The sequence below is a fragment of the Thamnophis sirtalis genome, unplaced genomic scaffold (genome assembly GCF_051295495.1).
Source record: "Thamnophis sirtalis isolate CommonGarterSnake01/CBP01778 unplaced genomic scaffold, rThaSir2_p1.2 scaffold_2, whole genome shotgun sequence".
Classification (NCBI taxonomy): Eukaryota; Metazoa; Chordata; class Lepidosauria; order Squamata; family Natricidae; genus Thamnophis; species Thamnophis sirtalis.
Genome location: NW_028261382.1, coordinates 1,064,666 through 1,089,092, shown reverse-complemented (window position 1 = coordinate 1,089,092; position 24,427 = coordinate 1,064,666). Strand labels below are relative to the sequence as shown.

The 24,427-nt window shown below is 46.6% G+C and overlaps 1 protein-coding gene across 3 annotated transcripts in view; it reads right to left on the bottom strand.

Annotated features, from left to right (window-relative positions):
• RORA (RAR related orphan receptor A) overlaps window positions 1-24,427 on the bottom strand; it is a 64,824-nt gene that overhangs the window by 18,742 nt on the left and 21,655 nt on the right. The gene's annotated exons all lie outside the window — the stretch shown is intronic.

The following is a 24,427-nucleotide window of genomic DNA, read 5'->3' as shown; positions in this document are numbered from 1 at the left end:
AAATTCCAATAAAGCTGGATTACTCCAATCTTGGCCCATTGGGCAAGAAACCACAGAGACTAAAAATACCGTTTTGCAGCCTGATTTCCCTGTTGCTGGGATGGGCACATAATATGCCACCTCTGCCCATTTCATACCCTCCCACGGATCAAGGCCTCCCCTCCCCCCCGGGATCTGCTTCCTTCAGATGCCTTGGATGACCGAGACCACCAAGCACATCTGGCAGACTATCAATGGGGGGTGGGGAGATTTTCTTAGATCAGACAAATAAGCTTCCGAATTATACCAAATGAATTCATTCCCGACGAAGATAAATTAGTCATAGATTGGAAATCATCTGGTTTATATTTAAGCAAGATGGGGTGGGGGGTTGTTTCTCATTGGTTACACCAAAGTCTTCTCATATGGACCACCTTGCCAGTCTTCTGAATGACCTTGGCTCGGATCTTCAAGAAGGCTCTCCAAGAAATAGCAATAGCAATAGCAGTTAGACTTATATACCGCTTCATAGGGCTTTCAGTCCTCTCTAAGCGGTTTACAGAGTCAGCATATTGCCCCCAACAACAATCCGGGTCCTCATTTTACCCACCTCGGAAGGATGGAAGGCTGAGTCAACCCTGAGCCGGTGAGATTTGAACAGCTGAACTGCAGATAACAGTCAGTTGAAGTGGCCTGCAGGGTTGACTCAGCCTTCCATCCTTCCGAGGTGGGTCAAATGAGGACCCAGATTGTTGGGGGCGATATGCTGACTCTGTAAGCCGCTTAGAGAGGGCTGAAAGCCCTATGAAGGGGTATATAAGTCTAACTGCTATTGCTATTGCCACCAGATACTTCCGTAATCATTCTACTTCGCTGTGGCTTCAAACGAAACTAGGGTGCCAACAGGCAGATTTATTTATTATCATTTATTTATTATCAAAATTTATATGCCGCCCAATCCCGAAGGGCTCCGGATGTCCCAGATGCATCGTAGCCATACAGCCAACCTCAAAAATGCAGGGAATTGTCTTGGAAACAGAAACAGCCTAACTACCTGTGTCTGTTTCCTGAAACGTAGCCACTTAGTCGCAAAATGAAAGAGAGGTCGAGCAAGAAGGAGCAGGAGAAATATTTTTTTTTTTAAAAAGAAAAACGGAGGAGGATTATATCCACAACCCTTCCATTCAGAAATAATGCATAAACTACAATAGAACACTTTCTCCTGTAAGCTTCTTGGCTTATCAAAAAAACGACAGCATTTTTTTTTTCTTAGAAAAACCCCATTTTTGCTCCTTCTCAGTCGGCTGATTAAATATGCCGCTATTAAAGTCCCCGACATTCATACATATTTAGGAGCACAAATAAGAATTCCCCTTCTAACGCAGAGGAAGCAAGCGGCTGAATTAAGCAAGGCCTGTTTGAATACCTAACATCCTAATAGCAGAGCATTTTCAGCTCCATTACCTAAATAATTTTCGAGGCGCCCTGAAGTAATTCATGATTATTAGATAGGATTCACCTAAATCATCCAAAGCTTGCAACTATGTTGGGGGGTTTGACAAGTTCTTAGAGCAGTGTTTCTCAACCTTGGCAACTTGAAGATGTCCGGATTTCAACTCCCAGAATTCCCCAGCCAGCATTCGCTGGCTGGGGAATTCTAGGAGTTGAAGTCCGGACATCTTCAAGTTGCCAAGGTTGAGAAACACTGTCTTAGAGTGAATGGATGGATGGGGCAGGAGGGAATCTTTCTTAAAAGGGCCAGGCACAATCTTGACTACCTATATTCTCAAAAGCTTCTCAACCTCGGCACCTTGAAGGAGCATGGACTTCAACTCCCAGAATTCCCCAGCCAGTATACCACCCAAATTCTGGCACTTGAAGTCCATGCTTGCCAAGGCTGAGATGGACTGCTCGGAAGGATGGTTTTTAAAACTGAGTTTTTACTTTCTACATTAGCTAGACTAGACTTGGCCAACATAGGAATTGGATGAAGACAGGATAAGGACTCGGCTGTTTTAATGAGACCGAAACAAGGGCTGCATTTGCTCCCTCACGCATTCGGTAACGGGCCTTCTTGGTTGAATCAGAAAGACGGGTATCTTGGAAACCAGAATGTGGCTAAAGAAAACAGGATAGCAATTAGAATCAGCAGCCACTGTACCGAAGTTACTGCATGCAAAGAAAGAAAGAAAGAAAGAAAGAAAGAAAGAAAGAAAGAAAGAAAGAAAGAAAGAAAGAAAGAAAGAAAGAAAGAAAGAAAGACAGAGAGAGACAGAGAGAAAGAAAGAAAGAAAGAAAGAGAGAGAGTGAGAGAGAGAAAGAGAGTGAGAGAGAGAAAGAAAGAAAGAAAGAAAGAAAGAAAGAAAGAAAGAAAGAAAGAAAGAAAGAAGAAAAATGCTAAGGAAATCAGTTGAAACATGCACATTGGTACGAAAAGCGCTCGGGGGACAACGCTTAAGGGTTACAAACCCATGTAGGGTTACAACATCCACTCTCCACAAAGGTGTGACCCACACAACAGCAACCCCCACACAGGGATATGATTCACTACCCGTGTTACAGATCCGTCCACCCAGAAGCATTCAGATCAAGGTAAAGTAGCATCACAGCCTTAAAAGAATGACAAGGCAACATAAAAACGGCCCTTGCTGTACACAAAATGCTTCAACAACAGCACCAGAGTGTCAAGACTATTACACACAAAGGCAGCATAAATTCTTGTTAAAGGATTTTTAAAAAGGGGAGGGGAGAAATGCTCTCCATGGCCGCTAGGTGTCACCCGCGTCAATGAAATCAGTTAAGGAAAAAAAAAAACATTTCAATCCTTGTCTTTTAAGTACTTGGTCCTTAAGGAGCATCCCTGCAATAAATAGAAACCCATTCTGGATTTCTACCTCTCCGTGCTCTTTCCTAGTACAAGAACCTGGTGATGGAGAGGCTTCCAAATGACTCGAAGGCCTTCCTTCCGCGTGTCCAAAAGGAAGCAACCCAGAGGGGAGATCATGTACAACTAATTAATCTCGTTGTGGTATCTCAATATCCTGGGTGACCTTGAAGGGATTCTGGAGCATCCTTTCCAGCTCAAATGCTGCCCCCCCCCCCAATTCATTTTTCTTTTGGTTCCCCCCCTTCTTTTGGGGGGATGGTGCTGGGATGGCAGCTTGACCGCTGAAGCAAAGAAGATGCAGATGCCGGTAGAACCGAGACGGCCACAAGACGTCAAGTGATTTACTGGGCCATCCCGGATGAGAAAGAGGAGCTGGGAGGGAATGCCCAAGGTGGGTGCAGCGATGCCCCAGGTCAGAAACCAAAGAGCCAGATCAAAGTAGGATGGAAGCACGAAGGCAAGAAAGCAGGAAATCAACAGGGAGGTGGACAGTTCAGGAGGGGATCAGTCTGGCCTGGGAGGCCAAGAGACAGGCAGATACCTATGGAAATGAGAGATGATCCAGACTGGATTCACGACCTTAGGCAGAAATCCAGTCCTGCCAGAAACCTTACCTGGCTTGAGAAAGGACAGTGAAGGGAGGGATGAAAGCTCCCACATGAACTCCATGCTTCTGCATGCTGCTTAAGGAGGAGGTTGGGCTAGAACAGTGTTTCTCAACCTTGGCAACTTGAAGATGTCTGGACTTCAACTCCCAGAATTCCCCAGCCAGCGAATGCTGGCTGGGGAATTCTGGGAGTTGAAGTCCGGACATCTTCAAGTTGCCAAGGTTGAGAAACACTGGACTAGAAGACCCTCCAAGGTCCAACTCTGGGATTCTATGCTCTATGGTCCTCCCACAATGGCGCAGTAGTTAGAGTGCAGTACTGCAGGCTACTTCTGCTGACTGACGGCTGCCTGCAATTTGGCAGTTCGAATCTCGCCAGGCTCAGGGTGGACTCAGCCTTCCGCGGTGGGTAAAACGAGGACCCAGATTGTTGGGGGCACAGAGGCTGACTCAGTAAAGCGCTTAGAGAGGGCTGGAAAGCACTGTAAAGTGGTCTATAAGTCTAAGGACAATTGCTGTTTCCTTCCTCAACACCAAAACAACTCCTTGGCCTGCGGGGCACCATGAGGGCATCCGTCTGAGTCCTTCTGAAGCCCAGAAGAGAAAGTCCATCTTATTAGCCTCGAGAAACAAATGGTCAAAGGATTTCTACACTGTCCTGCTAAGCGTTTTGGGTCCACAAACCACGCTAGCTCTTTGTGCAACTGTGGCCAAAGCAATGACCTTCCATACAAAAGATTACGGATACGCTTCAAGGCGCTAGTCGTCACTTATAAAGCCCTTCATGGTATTGGACCTGGGTACTTGAGAGACCGCCTGCTGCCAATCACCTCCACTAGACCGATTAGATCCCACAGATTAGGCCTCCTCCGAATTCCATCCACCGGCCAGTGTTGACTGGCGACTACCCGGAGGAGGGCCTTCTCTGTGGCTGCTCCGACCCTCTGGAACGAGCTCCCCGTGGAGATTCGAACCCTCACCACCCTCCAGGCCTTCCGCAAAGCCCTCAAAACCTGGCTGTTCCGACAGGCCTGGGGCTAAAGAGCTTCTGCCCCCCTCCTCGAATGGTATGACTGTCGTGTGCTTTTAAATTGTGTACTGTTATGTTCTTTTTTTATTATTATTATTCCCTGTCTGTACCCCCTTCCCTGATTTGAATTGTGAGCCGCCCTGAGTCCCCTTCGGGGAAAAGGGCAGCATATAAATGTAATAAATCAATCAATAAATCAAGATTCTGGGTATGTTCAAGGTCCCTGGAAGGCACAACCTACTCTCTCCTTCAAAGATGCTTTTCCATAAGAGAATGGGACTTGGGTTGTTTTTTTTTTCCTTTGAAAATGCCTCGCTTCTCATCCAAGAAGCTTCTTCCGTGTCTGAAGAACAGAAGAAACTTCTTGGATGAGAAACAAAATGTTTTCAGAGGGGAAAACCCCCCCACCAACGAAGACCAGTTGCCTTTTGGAAAAAAGCACCTTTGGGACAACCAGGATCTGGATGATTGATAATCTCCATTGATGGGAATTCAGTTCATTCCCCCCCTTTGCCAAGACTTCGCCTCGTCCTCCCTTCCCCAAAAGCTGGCTTGGTCCTCTGGGTGCCAGGACCCTGTGCCAGGTAAGTCACTCCTGGCCCAGGATGCCCCTAAAACCTTGGGGTGCACCATCTCTTTCCTGCAGAAAAACCCTGACGCTGAAACCCTTCAAGCGAACATTTCATCCTCCAATTTGAAAAGAAGGAAGAGATGTCTGCAGGCATTGAAGAATCCTTGGAAATATGAATGCGGTTGAAACAGAAATAGAAATAATTATTCTTGGTTGATCTGCCAGATGTTTCGAGGCCTGGGGCGAGCCGTGTCAAGAAGATTTGACTAGGTGCTGGTGCCCACATCCATGCTTTGCCACCTCGGATGGAAAAACCCAGCCCTCTCTCCCTTCGTCCTGACTGGGCTGGGCAGCATCCTGACCTTCAAAAGAGGTCCCCTCCCCCCCCCCGGAGAAACCGTGGTTTGTACAGTTCAGCTTATAGCCTTATCACTGTTGAAAGGCCCCAAAACGGTTGGCTACAATGGCATCTTTAGCGGGAGCCATTCGACAGGGAAATGCAAACAGGTTTTAAAAAGCTGAATCAGATATGAAACCATCCCTTCAGCCAATAGCAATAGCAGTTAGACTTATATACCGCTTCATAGGGCTTTCAGCCCTCTCTAAGTGGTTTACAGAGAGTCAGCATATCGCCCCCAACAACAGTCTGGGTCCTCATTTCACCCACCTTGGAAGGATGGAAGGCTGAGTCAACCTTGAGCCGGTGAGATTTGAACCGCTGAACTGCAGATAACAGTCAGCTGAAGTGGCCTGCAGTACTGCACCCTAACCACTATTGATAGTAAAAAAAAAATAGGTATGTGTATTTCTTGACCTGGGACTTAGTCGCTGTTTACTACTGTTTATTAATTAACTATTTAATTAATTAAATCGATGCTGATTAGATACCGGGTATAGCTATAAAAACCAGGAATTCTTCAGGGAAGCCTGCTGGCCCTCCCTTGCCAATCTCCTCCAGCGACGAGCATTTCAGCTCTTTCCGAGCAAGACAAAGTTAACTCAAATATATTTTTAACACACACACACACCCCTCAATCTACTTAATGCCAGTCTCCCGAAGGAGAGTGGCTCTGTAATCTGCTTTCGATAAAGGAAATGCCGGGCTTCCTGATTGCATAAGTCCATCAAACGAGGCGCAGGAACAATAATCAGATCAAGTTTATTTGTGCACAAAGACGGTTGGGATCAGCTGACTCTTTAAAACCCGGCTGAGTGTTTGGCAGAGGAACCTTTTGCAGAGAACCCCTCCGAGGCCGGACACGCAGGATTACAAGGACAATTGTTTATCCTCCCCCCCTTTTATTGTTTTACCATAAATTCCGAAGTTACTAAAAACGTAGAAAAGGAAAACACGACGTAAATAAAATGACGCATCCCTGCTGATCAAGGAATAAGCAATCTAATCCTGCCATTTCAAGGCTGCCACAAAAGAAAATAATGTAGCAAGCGAGTTTGCCTTTTAAAAATAATTATTTATTTGGGGGGGGGAAAAAAACTCCCAAAGGCTCGAGGATGGCTCCCAAGGAAGAATGCCGTCATTGTTACCGGCCTGGGAAGAGAGAGGAGGCCGTTTGCTCTCCCGTGAAAAAGGATTTTTGGATTCTGCAATGTTTAGAGTGCCTGGATACAAAATTGTTGCATTGTGACTTGCAAAGTTGCAGCATCGATACAATGAGGGAGTTCAGGGTTGTTGCACAAGAGTAATGAGCTGAGCGGTGGAAAAATCTCTTCCTGCAATTATCAGAAAGGGGTGAGTTGAAGACACCCCTATTATTCAGAGATTCATTGCCTTTGGGCCTAAGGAAAAATGATTATCTTTGGGGGGGGAAAAGCCACTTTCTACATTATTCACTCAGTCTACCATTAAATGAAAGAGAAAAAAATCATTAATATTTTGGGCAATGGTGGAAGGGAGTTCTCGTCGACTGAGAGGCTGGCCCGGTGCAGGCGTGGCTTGTAATTAATTGTTTTGCATCGAGAAACCTGGGCTTCATTTCATTGTCCCCAGGATCCAGGAAGTGGCTGGAAGAGCAGCATGCAACCTTTTCAAATCTTTTCAACCCAGTTATGTGGTCTGAGTCTCAGCGAAGGACGAAGCAGATTTCTGTCCTTCCCAGCTCCGTTGCAAATCCCATTGGGGAAGCTCTGGTGCCACTGCTCAGCTTCTGCACATGGCAACCCCAATGTGACGCTTAAAAGGACAGGGTCCCCGCATCGTTCAGGATAGAAGGGAGTCTTAACTGTGGGGGACCAAGGAATAAGTCAGAAGGTCCCCTTGAATGTCTTACCCTTCAGTATACCATTCCTGTCCATCTCCCTGACTGCCCAGTCCCCAGAAATATGCAAAAGGAATAACCCCAAACATGGACCTGTTGTGCCTTGCTTAAAGCTAAACCAATAGCAATAGCAATAGGAGTTAGACTTATATACCGCTTCATAGGGCTTTCAGTCCTCTCTAAGCGGTTTACAGAGTCAGCATATCGCCCCCAACAATCCGATAGATAGATAGATAGATAGATAGATAGATAGATAGATAGATAGATAGATAGATAGATAGACAGACAGAGACAGAGACAGATAGATAGATAGCAATAGCAGTTAGACTTATATACCGCTTCATAGGGCTTTCAGGCCTCTCTAAGCGGTTTACAGTCAGCATATCGCCCCCAACAATCCGATAGATAGATAGACAGACAGACAGACAGACAGAGACAGAGACAGAGACAGAGACAGAGACAGAGACAGAGACAGACAGACAGACAGACAGACAGACAGACAGATAGCAATAGCAGTTAGACTTATATATCGCTTCATAGGGCTTTCAGCCCTCTCTAAGTGGTTTACAGAGTCAGCATATCGCCTCCCCACAGTCTGGGTCCTCATTTCACCCACCTCGGAAAGGATGGAAGGCTGAGCCAACCTTGAGCCGGTGAGATTTGAACAGCCGAACTGCAGATAGCAGTCAGCTGAAGTGGCCTGCAGTACTGCACTCTAACCACTGCGCCACCTCGGCTCCTTCAATCAAGCGAATGGAAGGGGACGGATTCAGAACCAGCCATATTTCATAGGCTGAAGATGTTTTACAACAACTGAAAATAGCAAAAAAGAAGAAAAAAAGACAGTCCTTAAGATTAAGCTCCCTCTTCAGACTCACTCTAAGAGGCGGCCAACATTAGTGGGGTACCAGAATTGAATGGAGCACCATAAACTTTCTGCCAAAGTTTCTCCAGCTTCAGTACCAGTGCTGTCATTGGGGGGGAGCAGGAAGTCATCTTGTTCCGGATTCTTAAACCAAGCCTGGCCATCGGTTGAAAATTAGCCGGAAGTCCAGCAAGAGGACCAATTACTCTCCCACCCTGTCTTGCTAGCCCAGCCTGGTACCCTTCCCACATGCTGCTGCTTCCTCTCTCATCTACTAAGCTGGGAAGTTGGCCATTCTTGTGGGTCAAAATGAGAGATGCCCAACTTCCTTTCGATGTTGTCCAGACCAGGGGTCTCCAACCTTGGCAAAGCTGGCTGGGGAATTCTGAGAGTTGAAGTCCTCCAGGCTTAAAGTTGCCACGGTTGGAGACCCCTGCTGCATATCAGACACCAAAGCAGCCTTTTGCAAACCAAACAGTTACCGTAGACCAGTGTTTCTCAACCTTGGCGACTTTAAGTCTTGTGGACTTCAACTCCCAGAATCCCCCAGCCAGCGCAGCTGCGCTGGCTGGGGGATTCTGGGAGTTGAAGTCCACAAGACTTAAAGTCGCCAAGGTTGAGAAACACTGCCGTAGACAAACTGAGTTGCAGGAGTTTAAAAGAGGCCACTTCCCTTCCCTTCTGAAGCATGTTCTTCTACCAGGTGGGGTTCAAGGACTTAACAACGCCACAAGATGCTGTTTCCGTGCCTTAAAAGCTCTTTTTCCTGCACCAGATCACTTAATCCGCATTTCCCCCCATCACTGAGCCCCCAACTGAACACTGAAGCAACGTCATTTCGCTTCCTCCGTTCAGCTTCAGAGTTTCTTTTGGGAAAGGGAGAAGCGTCTATCTCTGTTTGATAAATGACTAAATACGTTCTTCAACCGCGTAGTCAATTCCAAATGTTCCCACGATTCACATTATTAAGTCAAAAGAATGCTAATATTTTGTGGACATCGTGACACAGAATAACTCTTCCCCCCACTTGTGCAATCGTCTGAGGACCTTGCCAAGCCGGCAGGTCTGTCGTTTCCTAGGTCCATCTCCTTCCCTTCTTGAAGGACCACATTCGATCTCCTCCGCTCTTCTCTTGCCAGTCCTCCAGGAGTTCCCCAAGATTCTCTAAGAGGCAGTGGTGAAATTCAGATTTGTTTTACTACTAATTTGTTCTGTGGGGCGTGGCTTGGTGGGTGTGGCAGGGAAAGGATATGTAAAATCTCCCGTGGCACGACAAAACCGCGCTCCACTAAAGCGCGCCCGATTAAACCGCGTCGCTGATGTCATCAGCAGGGCGACAACAGCGACCGCGGAGAAAAAAGGGTGCTTTAAATAGCGCTTTGAAAGCAAGCCGATTCAAGTTAAGGGTTAGGTTTAGGGTTAGGTTAAGGGTTAGGGTTAGGTTTAGGGTTAGGTTAAGGGTTAGGTTTAGCGTTAGGTTTAGGGTAGGTTAAGGGTTAGGTTAAGGGTTAGGTTAAGGGTTAGGTTAAGGGTTAGGTTTAAGATTAGGTTTAGGGTTAGGTTAAGGGTTAGGTTTAGGGTTAGGTTAAGGGTTAGGTTAAGGGTTAGGTTTAGGGTTAGGTTAAGGGTTAGGTTTAGGGTTAGGTTAAGGGTTAGGTTTAGGGTTAGGTTAAGGGTTAGGTTTAGGGTTAGGTTAAGGGTTAGGTTAAGGGTTAGGTTTAGGGTTAGGTTAAGGGTTAGGTTGAGGGTTAGGTTTAGGATTAGGTTTAGGATTAGGTTAAGGGTTAGGTTTAGGGTAGGTTAAGGGTTAGGTTTAGCGTTAGGTTAAGGGTTAGGTTTAGGTTTAGGGTTAGGTTAAGGGTTAGGTTTAGGATTAGGTTAAGCGTTAGGTTTAGGGTTAGGTTTAGGATTAGATTTAGGGGTTAATTTTAGCTTTAGTGTTTACAGCATGCTTTTTTCTCCGCGCTGTTGTCGCGCTGTGATGACGTCAGCTACGCGGTTTCGTCGAGCGCGCTTTAGTCGAACGCGGTTTTGTGGTGGAACCAAAATCTCCATTCCCTCCCCACTCCTGGGACCAGCCAGAGGTGGCATTGGCTGGTTCTCTGAACTACTCAAAATTTCCACTACTGGTTCTCCAGAGCCTGGCAGAAGCTGGTTCCTTTGGTATCAGGGGAGGCAACAACCCCTGTGCTCCTGCAGAGTTGAATTTCTTTAAATTAGCTGCATGCTCTCCCCTCTTCCCCTCATCGCTTTTAAATCAGTCGAAATTTCCTTCCCCTTTGATGAAAATAAAGGCAAGGCACTAATTTCTTTTGGAGAGAATTCAAGATACAGAACAGAAGCTGTAGAGGCCTGTCTTTTGATCAGCTGGCCGTCTGTTCTTACCACGTCCTTGACTTAGAACAAAGCCCCAGTGATGTAATCAGACCTCTGACTCCTTCCACGAAGGCGTAAAACCAGGGCTTTGAGGCACCAGTGCTCGGCACACCACCGACTCCGAATTCAACCGGATTTCTGATGACCTTAAAGAGGCAGGAGCCGCACGGCGGTGTTTAGCCAAGCGAAAGTAGTTCAGTGGGTCTCGTACACGAAAACTTCCTGTGAGATCAGAGCTTATATCTACCCGTGCTTACGAGAAGCATTTCCAAGCCTCAACAAATCCTGTCAAAAGGATTTGTGCTTTTACAGCTTCAAAAGAGCAAGATAAAAAAAATAAAATAAAAAAAAATATATTGGGGGAGTATATATATTGCAGCTCACAATAACACTTTTAAACCTGTAATTATTTATCCTCTGCAGATTTAGGAAGCCTGTAATTACTGCTTAAGCTTTTGCCAATGTCTGGCATATTTCATATTTGCCAACACTGGTTCGGTTGAAAGGAATTAGCCACGCTGTTAAAAAAAAAATCTGTTCGGTATTAGCTGCTGTGCAAACGGAAAGGATGCCTCTGAGGTGGAAGATCCCCATCGCCACCCGCCTTAAAAGAAAATAGCCTCCTCTGAAATTTCCAATCCTGCTCAACGATTTGAAGGGGGACTTCAGTTCAGATTGGACCAGGTTGTTATATAAAACCCTGATTACACTGGATAGTAAAACCGTAAACCAGTATGTCTCAAGCTTGGCCACTTGAAGAGGGCGGGGGGGGGGGCTTCAACTCCCAGCAAGCTGGCTGGGGGATTCTGGGAGTTGAAGTCCATCCCTCTCCAAGTGGCCAAAAGTAGGAACGCTGCCATAAATCAAAGCACTGTAGAGATTAGGTTGATGCCGATCCCTGTTCTCTGATTCCAGGTCCCCAAATTTCCAGCCAAGGTAAAGAGTGAAGAAATTGCAAACCCAATTAGCAGTAACTTTGGAACGATCAAATAAAGCATATTTTCATCCCCAAACCCCGGAATTAATATCTGCTGAAGAAACATGAGCTTCCTATGGAAAGTTAAAATGACTTTGGGATGAGCAGTTGGTACAACAACAAGCTTATTTGCTTTCTAGCTAAATGTGTATGACCTCTGGGTGGCCCTCCGACATGAATGCAACTGAAGAGATCTACAGCTACAAAGTCTGCTTGTGTTCTATCCAAAAAGATAGCTTAGTTACCTATTTGTGTGTGTGTGTGTGTGTGTGTGTACACACACACTGGAGTCCTTGACTTACAACAATTAATTTAGTGAGTGACCATTCAAAGTTACAACAGCCTTGAAGAAAAAAGTCACTTATGACCTTTGCAGCCTTCCCATGATCAGGTGCTCAAAATTTAGATCCTTGGCAATTGACTCATATTTATGACCCAAAGTCACCTGATCCCCTTTTGCGACCTTCTGACAAGCAAAGTCAATTGGGGAAGCCAGATTCACTTAACAACCGGTTTCCTAACTCATCAACTGCAGTGATTCACTTAACAACCGAGGCAAGAAAGGTCATAACATGGAGCAAAACTCACTCAACAGGTGTCTCAATCAGCAAACCAAAAATTGGGGTTAATTGGGGTTGCAACTCAAGGACTACCTGCGTGTGTGTGTGCCTTAAACAAAGGGGCGGAAATGTTATGCAATGGGAATTGTAAGGTCTGGTGAGTGTGTACGCTGCATTGCTTTGCCCTGTTGTGTAAGAGGTCCACATAAGATACCTGCTCCTGGGCAATTACAGGTTGCCACTGTTTTAATTGGAGGGTGGACAAGCCAGGTTTATGCACCTGTTGCCCAACTGCAATCCAAGCACCGAGATACGACATGCTTATCCTTCCAATTATGCAAGGATAATTACAACATAGATACACCAACCACAATTAGACTTAGGAGGCCTGGCAGATGAGGCCCAGAGAGGGCTTGGAAGAATGCAGCGCCAACGTATTTTATGCCACAAGAGACAAGGACGGCATTCCAGCCCAGATTTCGATTCCAGCCCAGATTTCGATCGCAGGCAATTAAACTGGGATTATTGGCACAGAACTCAATCATCCCCGATAGGACAGTGACCAACATTGACATACAGGGTGTCCTCAGCTTACGACCCTCCATTCAGCGACCGTCTAAAGTTTCAAAAACACTGGGGGTGTGGGGAACATGGCTTATCAACGGTCCTCACACTTACAAGAATGACAGAAACCCCTCGGACAGGTGGGGTTCAGCAACTCCCAAGCAGGAGGGCCTGCAGGCATCTCCAAGTTCACCCCAACCTCTCTTTGGATCACGGAAACATTGTCTTTACGGACACAGATTAACAGAGTTGGAAGGGACCTTGTAGGTCATCTAGCCCAACCCCACCCCACCCCACCCAAGCAGGAGACCCTTCACCATTTCGGACAAAGGGGCGTCCAATCTCTTCTTGGAAGCCTCCAGTGATGGAGGCTCCCACAACTTTTTCAGAGTTTTTCTTACAAGGCTTCGTGGATCTTCATCGATAGAAGAGTTTTTTTAATCATTTCAGCAGTAGCACAAAAATGAACCGGGGATGGGGGGGGCGGAGGGGTAAATGCAGACCTTTCTCTCAGAACCACACAAGGGCTTTCGTCTCCTTCAGCAGCACCTCCATCCTGGGACCAAACGCCTCCCGGAAGTTGGTGGAGCCAGACTGACCGACAGGCGAGTTTTCCAGCTAACGGCTTTGATTTTGGCTCTTTCTGGAGTGTGCAAACATTGGAGAGGACGGGAAAGATTCGCCTGCAGACTTCGGCCCATTCAGCTGCTATTAAAAGCTGGGAATTGTTTTTCTTGGTGCCTTGACAAAGCCAGGTAGACGGGTGCTCTCCCTCCTCGCCTCTCTCGGGCAAAGCAAGGGAGGCTTCGGCAAATTGGGACGGATCCTGCCCTCTGGACAACCTTGCAGAGAGCAATGGCTCTCTGCTCCGTGGGCTCTCGAGTCGTGGCCCTCTGGCCTTCCAGATGTTTATGGGCATCACTTCCAGTTACCCTCCCTACAATTCCTGGACGACTGGGGGTGGTATTACAGCAGAGTTTCTCAACCCTGGGCAGATGGGTGGACTTCAACTCCCAGAATTCCCCAGCCAACCACTCCACCCATCTTCAAGCTGGTCAGGTTGACACACAGGGGGTTACAGGGAAGCAGAAGACTCACAAAGAGAGAAAGGAAGAGAGAGGGAGGGAGGGAGAGGGAGGAAAGAAGGAAGGAAAAGAAAAAAAGGAAGAAAGAGAAAAAAAGAGAATGAAAGAGGAAAGAGAAAGAAAATAGAAAAAGAATAAATGAGAAAATGAGAAAGAAAAAGGGAGAAAGAAAGAGAGGAGAGAAAGAACAGAAAAATAGAAAAAGAATAAAAGATGGAACGAGAAAGAAAAAGAGAGGGAGAAAGAAAGAGAAAAGAGAGAGAGAAAGAGAGAGCGAGTGAGTGAAAGAGAGAGAGAGATGGCTAGATAGCTAATCCTAAACTTGGTATTCCAAACTCGGCCGAGATAGGGGAAAGAAAGAAAGAAAAACGGAAAGGCAAAGAAAAACCGACAGATCTTGACAAGTTATTTAGAAGCTGTTGCTCGGCTGCCGCTGTGCCCCCCCCTTCCCCTTTCATTCAGCTGACCGGGCTGAGTCTGAAGGGCCGGCTTCTTTCTCTGGCCAATGGAGTAGCCGAAGAGAGCCGGACAATGCAGCCTTGGCAGAGCTCCGTCGAGGGAGAATGAACTGGCCTGCCCCGTATCGCGTATCCGAGGGGGAACATAATCCCTGCTCTGTTCTGCAAATATCTGCGCTGCGAGGGCAGCCGAGGACACGTCTTACAAGAGGCCAGCAGCCGTGGATGGCGGGGAGGGAGGAGGGGAGGGGAGGGGGAGGGAGACGGCTCTCTTGCAGCCTGGGAACCAGGAAAAGAAGGGGGGGGCAGGGGGACCGGCCAAAGGTGCTGGGTGGTGCCAGGCCACATTCGGATCGAGCGGGACCCCTGTGTGGCTTCTGCTCCCCTAATCAGCTCACAGAAATAAACCACCTTTTTAAAAACTCCGACTTTCAGCACTGGGGAAGGAGTTTCTCCTGGTCACAGTTAGGAGTCTGCAGCAGGGGGTCAAATTCTGAGATAATTTGGGGGTTGTTGAGGGGGGGGGAGAGCAATCCCAGGCCACAATCCCGCAGAGGAAGCTCAGAGCAGAGATTCCCGTCATTCACAGTAAGGCTTTGCCCTCGCTTGCCCTTCCTCCTTGCGCTCTTAACTTATTCCAAAATTGACAGTCCTCGGCTTGTGACCATTCAAAATTACAGCAGGAAAGACCTATACGCGCAGCCCGTCCATGTCTGACCTTCGTTCATATCCCTGGGGGTCCTGTAAAACACAATCTGGGAAAATTGGCAACCGGCTCGCCTTGATGACCGCTGCAACATCTTGGGGCCACATAACGCTAATTAATTGGTGACCTTCCCAGCCGATTTCCAAAAACAAAAAAGTCAATTAGGGAAGGACTACGGGGATTCAGTTAATGACAGGGGCCCTGGAGGTCTTCTAGTCCACCCCCCCCCCATGCCCCTGGGGTTGTCAGAGATGAGGTCTGTTCGTCCTGTGAAGAATGACTGATAAATTTCACTGCTCCATAAAGAACCCAGATAATTTCTTCAGGCAACATGGAACGGCACCTGAATTCAGCAGAGTGGATTTGAAATAGTCCTCAAAGTATCTCTCGAATGGTAGACATTCCAATTATTCTAAGCGACACGAAGCAGCCCCTAAACAGTCCAATGTCAACTCGTTTGCCTGGTTTGCACAACACACACACAGGCCACACAGTAGGATCTGTTTGCTTTCGGCTTAGCCTGTTGTATCAACACAGCCATTGTCGTTTATTCCGTAAACCCTAACCAGGCACCCCGAGCGCCCTTTCCGCTGGGTTCTTGCCTTTCAGCCCTACCGGGATAAACTCCCACCGGCCGTCCCTCCTTGGCTCTGAGACCAGGGCTGTCTCTGCAATCCGGCTGCCTCCGTGGGGCCTGGCGTCTCCCAAATATAACAAATCTAAAGTAATTTCGCTCACAGGGAGATCCCACTTCTGAAATATTTACACTCTTTGGCACTTAATTCGCTGCATACGGAATGAGAACAGCCACAGAGCCGCATCGCGAGCGGCTTTTGAGCAAGAACGGGAACCTTTTACAACTGGAAATTCCTGTGATCCCGAGTGTTTCCTGTGCGCCTTTACGATCAGACAAGCAGAAGATGCTTTGCACCCTGCAAAAACTCCAAGTGAAAAAGAGAGAAGCACCACCTCTTTCATCCAGGCAGGTTGAGTGCTGAAAAAGGGCCACTCGATGTACAAAGAAGCATGTTTTTAGAAAGCTCTGGGCTTAATGCCCATCAGCTGCAATAATTATCAAATTATGTAGTGATCTGTGAACAAAGCAGAATTTGATTGACCTTCTGCCAGAAATTATTTCCCTTCTTTTTCCTAAAAAAAACCAAAAACCCACAACACAACAAATTCAATGCTTGCACCAGAAAATTGTGTAGACATTTTAAGGAGCTTATTGGTTATGGAATGAATTTTTGTTTCCTTAAGACGAGGCCCTACTCTCCTCCTGCACGCTTCTTTGCTTACGCTCAAATAATTTGTAAACCGCATTATTAATAGTGCCAAACTACGAAAAAGGTGGTTCAAAGGGAAAGGAGGGTTGGGATTTGTTCCAGAATGTTGGTTAACCCAGTGTTTCTCAACCTTGGCAACTTGAAGATGTCCGGACTTCAACTCCCAGAATTCCCCAGCCAGCGAATGCAGTCAGAAGTCGAGCTTCCAACGCTTGGGCCAAACGTCTCTCAAACTGTCTCCAAATCAAGCCACAAGATTTCTCAGGAATGAAAAAAACCTGGGCTCTAAACGTAGATCTGGTCTGTGGCCCCCTGTGAAATCCCCCCCCCCCCCGTGAAAAAGAGAAATCCTCTCTGAATCCAAGAGGAAAAAATAAAAGGACTTTTTGATGTTTCCATAAACGTGGTTCGCATTCATGCCCCCACAAGGAGACGTGCAGGCACATATGCCTCCCTTCGTGAATTTAATCTTCTGGCATGAAGGGATCTCCACAGAATCAAAGAGATGGAGGGGACCTTAAAGGTCATCAAGCCCAACCTCTTCCACCCCAAACAACTATCCCCATTATAACCATCTTAACAGTAGAAAGCTCCTTTATAAACAGCATCTTCTTCTTTCTCGAGGCTCAAGCAGGCTCTCTACCCTTCCTCGGCACCATTTAGTTATCAAGCTTTGTCCGGCTCTTTTCTTATTTACTTTTTTTAAATTCGTTTTATTAGTGGGCTGCATGGATTCCTTCTGCAAGGAGAAGTGACCCAAGTACAGTAGAAATCCTGCCCCTTAAACTTATTTTGGCAAACCGGGTAAGAATATCTTGTTCAGAGCACACTGGCCTGGCTCCGTAATTTCTTAAAGAGAGTCTGTTACTAAACTGAAATCAGGGCGTCTCGTCTCAGCAGCTAAAGGGTCATTTGATGGTTTCGGCTTTTGTCAAAGGGAGAAATTTGATTAGCTCTGGTCTCTAAACTAAAAGCAAAGTTAGCCTGGAAGGAAGGCAGGGCAGCTTCAACTGGGCCTGTAATGAGAATGGCAAGGAGGAGGAGGAGGAGAAGGAGGAGGAGGAGGAGGAAGAGAAAGAAGAGGAGTATGAGAAGAAGAAGAGGAGGAGGAGGAGGAAGAGGAGGATGAGAAGAAGAGGAGGAGGAGGGGGGAGGAGGAAGAGGGGGATGAGAAGAAGAGGAGGAGGAGGAGGGGGAAGAGGAGGAGGAGGAGGAGGAGGAGGAGGAGGAGAAGAAGAAGAAGAAGAAGAGGAGGAAGAGGAGGAAGAGAAAGGAGTATGAGAAGAAGAAGAAGAGGAGGAGGAGGAGGGGGAAGAGGAGGATGAGAAGAAGAGGAGGAGGGGAGGAGGGGGAAGAGGAGGATGAGAAGGAGAAAGAGAAGAAGAGGAGGAGGAGGAGGAGAGGAGGAAGAGGAGGATGAGAAGAAGAGGAAGAGGGGGATGAGAAGAAGAAGAGGAGGAGGATGAGAAGGAGAAGAAGAAGAGGAAGAGGATGAGAGGAGGAAGAGAAGGAAGAGGAGGATGAGAAGAAGAAGAGGAGGAAGAGGAGGATGAGAAGAAGAAGAAGAAGAAGAAGAAGAAGAAGAAGAAGAGGAGGAGGAGGAGGAGGAGGAGGAGGAGGAGGAGGAGGAGGAGGAGGAGGAGGAGGAGGAGGAGGATTGGTTATGTCCGTCTTGGAATTCAAAGAAAATTTTCTGTCTGGCAATGACGTCTCTAGGAAGAACAGATAACCTAGAAAAACGCCTGGGCTCTTGGCCTGGATGGGCTTTGATGGAGGACGGATCCTTTTCATATGCCGAAGGCCAAACCAGCCCCTTCCATTGCTGCATGCAAGACAGAAGGGACTTTAAAGAATGTTGTGGTATTCTCTCTCTCCAAGATTTGGACAGAGTTGCCAGAAACGGAGTAAACAAATTTGCTTTTATTTCCTCCAAGGATCTTTAAAAAGGGAAGATTTGATCCATGTTTCCAAGAGTCCCAGCTCCCTCTACCCAATGGGATCTTCAAAGAAGGCAATGCTGTTGGGGTTTTTTTTGGGGGGGGGGGGTCCTCGGTTTTTGAAATTGCTAATTAATTGATGTAATTAATTATTTGGGGAAATACCACCCTGCCTCGTTCTCCTCCACTTTTGGGGTTTTTATGGCCCTGGAATCTGGTGGGGTTTTGTTTAGGGGGCACTTGTGGCATCACCACTTCCTTCCAGGGGTCTCCACCCTTGGCCACTTGAAGACTCGTGGACGTCAACGCCCAGCGTGGCTTGCTGAGGAATTCTGGGAGTTGAAGTCCACAAGTCTTCAAGCGGCCAAGAGTGGAGACTCCCGCTCTACTCAATGTCCCTTCTTCTCTCGGTCAAATCCAGCACTTAAACTAAGAGGCAGCTCAACCCCGATGTGACATGTGAGAGAAAGAGGGGAAGGCAACTTATGCAGTCCCCAGAGTGTATTGTAGGGAGAGATGTTAGAGTAGTGTTTCTCAACCTTGTCAACTTGAAGATGTCCGGACTTCAACTCCCAGAATTCCCCAGCCAGCGAATGCTGGCTGGGGAATTCTGGGAGTTGAAGTCCAGACATCTTCAAGTTGACAAGGTTGAGAAACACTGTGTTAGAGACTTCAGTCAGGCAAGATTGCGTCTTTAGGTGTGAAACAATAAAGAACTCAGCTTGGAAGAATCCCCCTTGGTTTTGAGCCTAACCACCTATTGACTAAATCGGGTTTAGTCAACAGGCCAGCCCCCCCCTTCTTTATCAGCCAAATTCCTCGTCATCGCCAGGGCCTCAACGTGGAAAACAGCACATTGGCGCCCCCGTGGCTCAGTGGCCCACCCAAAAACGGTCTTATGCAACCCTCCCCACCGGCAGGCACATCCCCAGCACCCACGCAACTCTAGAATGTCTCAACTCATGACCCAACTAGGTAACATCATCAGTGGTTAAAGGAGAGTTGGGTTTGCTCAGCACTGATGATGTGACCTAATTTGGGTCATGAAAGAGAGCCGAGGTGGCGCAGTGGTTAGAGTGGAGTACTGCAGGCCACTTCAGCTAACTGTTATCTGCAGTTCAGCGGTTCTAATCTCACCGGCTCAAGGTTGACTCAGCCTTCCATCCTTCCGAGGTGGGTGAAATGAGGACCCGGATTGTTGTTGGGGGCAATATGCTGACTCTGTAAACCGCTTAGAGAGGGTTGAAAGCCCTATGAAGCGGTATATAAGTCTAACTGCTATTGCTATTGCTATGAAAGTCTGCATGGAAACAACCATCTCAGAGAGCACCAAGAACCCCTTGGATGGTTCTCTTTTTGTGCTTTCAAGGAAGGAAAGAAAAGCACTTTGCAAGCAGGGGGGGTGAGGTGGGGGGCATCATATTAGGACCCCAGGGGCCCAAAGGGGGAGTTTGTTCCTTTTGCCTCCCCCCATTGTCCTACTGGAAATGATCCCTTTGACATCACGGGACTGGGAGGAAAGGCAAGGTTTGCAACGATGACCCTTGCCCAGGGATCCAGGGAGGCAAGAAAGGGCGGGACAGGTAAATCGAGGCAGGTTGGGATGAATCAAGCAGGATGAACCAGCTCTCCCCAGCTGCTCCCTGAGCGCTTCACGTCGCGCAGGTAGGTTTTTATACGGCACCAGCCACCGACTTAATAATTTAATTATCAGGCCAGGAAAATCTGCACTTCTTGTTTTTGTTGGGGAAAAAAAATAACAAGTGCACCAAGACTGAATCAGCAAAGAGGAGATGCCTCACTTTCCATACCGGAAAATAAAACCTCATCTGCCCGTGTGGGCTTTGGTGGCATGAAATCCACATATATTTGGAGCAGAGCCTTGGCGAGTATTAGATGGAGGGGAATGAAGGCCACAGGTTACGCCTAAAACTCTCCGGGGAAAAGAGGGTTACCGGTTTGTTGGTTTACTTTTTAAAAGGGTCACTTGGGCACCCAGCATCCTTCCAAGGTTTCAACGTCCTTGAAGTTCCATTTTTGATCTTGGGATGGGGCTTCTCTGCCCAAAAAGGCTGTTTTTGGTGCCAGCCTTTTTCTGGATTCCTCGCGTCTCACCCCATAAACCAGGTTACATTTCTCTGAGGGAAAGTTTTTGGTCCCTTCGTTGCACCCTCCCTCCCTCCTTCTTTCCAGAAAGGAATAACGAGAATAAATCTGCTCAGAAATCATGTTTAACCTTTGGCTTGTGGATCTGAACTCCAGGTAGAGGCTATCCCGTCAGGCATGGGACTAAGATTGTAACCCGCCCGAATGGTATGAATGTTGTGTTTTTAAATTTGTATTGTTCTACATGTCTAAAGTTTGTCTTTCCCCTCTCCCCTCTTGAGTTGTGAGCCGCCCTGAGTCCCCCCAGGGAAAAGGGCGGCATATAAATTTAATAAAATACCAAATACCAAATAATTAAGAATGGAGGGGGGGGGGGAAATCTTGCTCCAGGAGATTGAGATTTAATGAATTTGTATGCCGCCCAATCCCGAAGGACTCCGGGCGGCTTACATAAAAACAATTTAAAAATACTAAAAATCAGTAAGACATCGGAGTACAATTTTTGTGTGTGTCAAAATAGTTCTAGTTTACCACCAAATTCTTGTATAGCCTAAGGCATACCCCTCCCTCCCCCCTCCCCCCAACCCCCTCCTCCTCCCCCCCCCCCGACTTCCCAGAACCCGTACACGGTATGGATTTTTAACAAACACAGTCTAAAATCTGTTGAAAAAAAGAAATTAATGACATCTCCACATTGACCTTAGCTTCTTCTTGCTGAGCTAACTTTAAACATTTTAAATCATTTCTGATCTTAAGCATAGGCTAACTGGAATTTCATAAGGCTGATTTAAGGCCACGAGAGAAAAGGGGTGCATTTATACCTATTGGAGATGTGGCATGAAGCACCTGGAACAGGCGGAGTCCCGCAGCCTGCGCTGCATGGCCAAAGGTGCCTCTTGCCCAGAATGAGATGGCATGGGTGCCCTTCCAGGGAAGGCGTAGCTCTTTGGAGGAGTTGCGGAGCCACACCACAAACGACGCTCTTCCCTTCGACTTAAAAACACACAGCTCCGATCTACCCATCAACGTATCTTCAAGGCAGACAAAATAACATGCGAGCCATGCTCGTCATGCTCCAAGTGAAGTCCTAACAGCCAACATCAGCAGCCAGAGAAGCAGGTCCATGGCAAGAAGAAAGGAGAACTTCAGGAAGGACCAGATCTACCAAGAAGGACTCTGATGGAAGATCAGCCAGAAAGTTTAGGAAACCTCTAATGGAAACGAGAACGTCAAAACTGCTGCTTTCTAAGAAGAAAGAGGCTCCTTTGATCTGTGCTGAACGTCTAAATGAGCCAGGAAGAAAATCTGCAACATTCAAAACAGCAGAAAAAGGTGTAAGGGAGAAAACTACCCATCCAATCTGTTCTTCTGACGGTTAATAGAGAAATCTAATCTGGCTCTGGTGATGAGCTGGAGAAAAGGAGAATAAAAAATAGTTGGTCAGCTGCATGAATGAAGAAAATGAAGAGAAGACATGGCTGTGTTTCCCATCCCTCTTTTTCTTGCTTGGCTACAGTGAAATCTCGAGCTGGCTTGCTCGGCTCTGAAAATATTTCAGACAAAAAAATATCTGCTTTTTGTCCAGAATAGAATGTGCTAATTTCCATTCTGAAATATGTTGCATTATATGAGAGAATCTACCAGGAAAAAATGCAAGCAAACAGGGGTGGTGGTTTTTTTGTGTGTGTTATTGTTTCTGGAAAGCAGAAAATAAATAAATACAAGCTTTGGGGAGGAAACAATGGATTAAACAAACAAAAACAAGAACTTATAGAAAAAGAAAACATGGGTTTATACAAATATATGTGTGGGAGAGAGAGAGAAGGACAAGGGGGAAAAAACCCTGTGCTTTAAAGAAGGGATACAAACTTTTAAAACACGTATCCAATTACTTCTGTCCAGTAACACACATGAAAGTAATGTGTTAAATAAATATTGTTACTGTACTGTAGCCAATAACTATGATTAGATTTACCTTCACTGTTTGGCTTTCCAAAGCTCTTTTTTGTTATGTCAATATTTCAGACAAAGCAGACCTTCCACTCTCTTTTAAAGTACTCCTGATCCAGGGAATGAGTATTTGTTTATCCAATTCCTAAACTGCCCTCTTTCAAATACAAGGTTTAGGGTAGGTTAAGTGGACAAACTTCCCAAAGTAATCCGGAACACTGAATTACACAGAGCTGCCCTTCCAGCAGGAAATGAGTGAACTGATTTGCAAAGCAAACAAAATGCATTGCAACCTAAAAAATACTCTATTTTGGACAATAAATACCAGTAGAAACCTAATGGAGAGAAAAAAACAACAAGGTTGTTATTTTTTGACAGTGGGCGGCATACAAATTAATTAAATAAAATAAATAAAATAAGTTTCCACGTATGATAAAATTTCATGGAAGTTGTTGATCAATGAGAAATGTTGATCTATGAAGACAGGACGATGTTCGTTTCATCACTTTACTTAAAAATGCAAAAAGGTGTTACAATTCAAATCATCTCTCCACCGATAATAGGGAAGAATATAACTTGGAAACTGGCACTATTTTGCTGGAGGCTTCCACAATGCTTCTGGCCTTCGCCATTGCTCAGCTACAGATCTTCAGGGAGAAAAGGCTAGTTCGAGAAAGACTTCCAGCCTCAACTGTCTGACTGGCCCATCATTTTTGATGGCTAGTGGTAGGTAGGGAGATGAATCTCCTGAAGGTGTTTTGAAAAGTTACATTCTTGGGATGAAACGATGGAGAGACGAAAGGGGAGAAAAACAGCCAGACTGGCAGAGTCGATCGTAATTCCTCCACCCGAGGTTCAGGAGGGTTTTGGAGACATGCTCCAGCAAAATGCTCTGAGCTCCGGACTATTTGAAGAAGCCTCCTGAGATGTCTCCAGTCAATGAATTGGAATTGGAATTTATTCAATTTGTAGGCTGCCTTATTCCCCGAAGGGACTCAGGGCGGCTGAACAAAAGCCAAGGGAAGGGGAACAATTACAAAAAGTAAGACAAAACAATCAGACAATTTAAAAACACAGCAGACACAGCAAATTCGAGTAGGGGGGGGGACTCGACCCCAGGCTTGCTGGGACAGCCAGGTCTTCACGGCCGTCCGGAAGGCCCGAAGGGTGGCGAGGATCCGAATCTCCACAGGGAGCTCGTTCCAAATGACAAAAGTTGCTGTCAGCAATCATCCATCAACACATCCGAGGCACCCATTCTGCACAACTGGGACGTTAATCACATCCTAAGAAGAGCCTAGGAGGGAGATTCTGGACAGTGGGCAGCAAAGGGATTTTGTAAATGAGCAACAGGCCTGCATGTCCCAAATCTGAGTTTGAGGGCATCCCATATCCTGGAACCTCCATCACTAGAACCTCTCCTTTTCTGCCTTCTGAATTGTGGAGACCATTTCTCCATGGAGACTAGGAAGCGAGAGCAAGAAAACGCTTAATACAGTGGCTGTGACAAGATTTAGTTTCCCCACAACAATTGTGCCATCCTGGATGACAGCCAAGTACATCATTCTGGAAATTATAGGAGAGAGAGTGCAGGAGGTGTCTAGGCTGGTACTCAGGAGAATTGTAATCCAGTTGATCAGGAGGCATCAGGCATCTTCCCTTTGCACGCCACCCAATCCCCAATTCTCAAACTTAAGAATCAGTGAAGTCAGCATATCTCAACCTTGGCAGCTTTAAGATAAATGGACTTCAACTCCCAGAATTCCCCAGTCAGCTATTCTGGCTGGGGAATTCTGGGATTTGAAGTCCACCTGTCTTAAAAGTTGCCAAGGTTGAGATATGCTGTCCTAAGCACTGTGATTACTTCTGAACAGGTATTTCCAGGCCAGTGTGTGCATTAACACACAACTGAAAACCAACAACTCAACACACCTCTCAGCCAAAGTCTTGATCCTGCTTCCCCGCATCCATGGCAGACTCCCATTGACGTCAGCCAAGCCTCTGTGGGTGGAGTGCCTACACCGATGGATTGGGGAAATGTTTTTCCTGGCTTCTGTCAGCATTGCACCAGCACAAGTCAAAACAGGTCAAGAATCAACTCATCAACTGTTGAGCACGGATGTCAGTTCGCACCAAACACTCCAAGAAATGTTCTTTGTGGAAAACATGCGCCACCAAATCCATCTCCCAAGGTAGCAGGGAAGGCGC